This window comes from Galeopterus variegatus, unplaced genomic scaffold, assembly GCF_000696425.1.
Source record: "Galeopterus variegatus unplaced genomic scaffold, G_variegatus-3.0.2 Scaffold47504, whole genome shotgun sequence".
Classification (NCBI taxonomy): domain Eukaryota; kingdom Metazoa; phylum Chordata; class Mammalia; order Dermoptera; family Cynocephalidae; genus Galeopterus; species Galeopterus variegatus.
Genome location: NW_007773615.1, coordinates 1 through 1982, shown reverse-complemented (window position 1 = coordinate 1982; position 1982 = coordinate 1). Strand labels below are relative to the sequence as shown.

General features: G+C 38.2%; 1 pseudogene; it reads right to left on the bottom strand.

Moving 5' to 3' along the window:
* The window catches only part of LOC103584231, a 3385-nt pseudogene extending 1407 nt beyond the window's left edge, over positions 1 to 1978 (bottom strand).
* Positions 1979 to 1982: the final 4 nt, after the last annotated feature.

The following is a 1982-nucleotide window of genomic DNA, read 5'->3' as shown; positions in this document are numbered from 1 at the left end:
CAAAAAAAAAAAAAAAAAACAAAAAACAAAAAAAAAGTGGGGGGTTTGGGAGAGGAAGATATAACAACCACAATTTTTTTTGAAGTTCTTACAACAAGAAAATAGAGGGGACACACCTGGGTGGGAGGGGGGAGAGGGAGGACGGAGGGAGGTTTTGGTGACGGGACACAATAAATAACTACATTGTATATTGACAAAATAAAAATAATTTTTTAAAAAAAGTAAACATTGTGGAGAAACGTTCTTCTTCGTTTTGCTCACAAAGAAGTTTAAGATCATCTCTCTGACAGGAATTCCCCACACCCCACTGTGTCATCAGTCTGGCTTGGTGGATGGTGCATTATTGGATGAACATTACCCACAACAGTTGGGTCTACAGTTAATTCTTTCATCCTATTCACATATCTTAAAGTATTAAGAGTATTTTCACAGTATGCCATTCCTGGAGAGATTGTGGCAAGCATGCGGATATGAGAGTTTTCACCTATGAAGGAATGAGTGACTTTACTTGCTCAGAAAGGAGTATGAGGTTTATTGCTACCTAAAGCTCTAATGCACTCCTTGAGTGCTAAAGGCTTTTATTAATTTCAGTACCTTCAAGCCTAGTTTGCCTGTCCACATTGGAAGAGTCAACTCCTCTTTCGTTTCCAGCCAAATTAACAAAAGAAAATTTGCCACATAGTTTTCCTTTCCTTCTAAGAATAATCTGAAACACTGCATGGCTTCAGGATGAATATGCGTTTGAAGGTGTTTGACCAGATGTTCTGCGACTGTTGCCTATGTCAGTGAGTTTCAGTACATCTTCCACACATTTGACCTCCTGTTCCTGTAGTCCCACCACATAAACCTGCTGTTGTCCATCTTCTAGGACTTCTAATTTTGTTTTCCTTTTTAGCAAGTCAAGCACTTTTCCACTATAAGTTTCAGAAAAGGTTGCATCTACGTGAAGTTCTACCTTCGTATAGTTTGGCTTCTTTTGCACTAAAAAGACATCTGGAGCTGCTAATGCATAAATTCTTTTAGAACAATCTTGGTTCTTTCCTGAAAAGTCACCACCCATAGTATGAGTTTTTCCACTTCTCGTCTGCCAATAAGCAGAGCATGTAGCCATTTCCCTTTTGGATATAGCTTTTACTAGTGGTCTAGCAGTAAACCTGCAAACCATTTCATTAGGAGCCAAGTCATCAAAGGCATAATCAAAACAAAATGTTTGGTTTCCCAGGTACCTTGTTAAACCTACTTTTTCTTTTGGTTCATGTATCATCATAACGTCTTTACTAGGGATTGTGACTACATCAAGATCTTTCATTTGAGGTTTTTCTTTTAATTCAGTGATCATTTTCTTAAACACATATCCTATGTTCATCAATAGGGTCAGCTGTTGTTAATGGTCTGTAATTCAAACTTCCTCTGAAGTCTCTGATCATATACATTATTTCATGATTTGGATTTGTAGCATCAATATCATGGGCTCTTTGTTCTCTAAGTTCTTGCTGTTGCAGTCTTCTTTTTTTTTTGTTTGTTTTTCATGCAACTTTTCTACTACTCTTATGCAATTAGATTTTCTATGTGCTGAAAGAAAAGATAAGCATTTGGGGACTTAATAAAGGTGACCAAGAGAGAATACCAAGAGAGTCTAAAGTGACTGAATCCTGTTATATGATTTACATACAAGGGGATCCAAATCCTTCTCTGCAGCTTGACCTGGAGATATACATAAAACACTTTTATTCTGTTGTGCAAAGGAAGACTGTTCAGGAAGGTGACTAGGCCGTGCTCATGCAGAACCAGCCAGAGGGGGGTCATTCTTAACAGAAGCCACGATCTGTCGATTCTCTACAATTTTGTTTACTTTTGCTGAGGATGTTGGAGGTGGAGGTATTTCTGGACTGGGTTCAATTCCTTCATCAGGTACAAGGTCAGGGTTAAGTGAAACGATGCTCTCCAGGTCAGTCTCGTTACCTTTTATATTTCCATTTTCT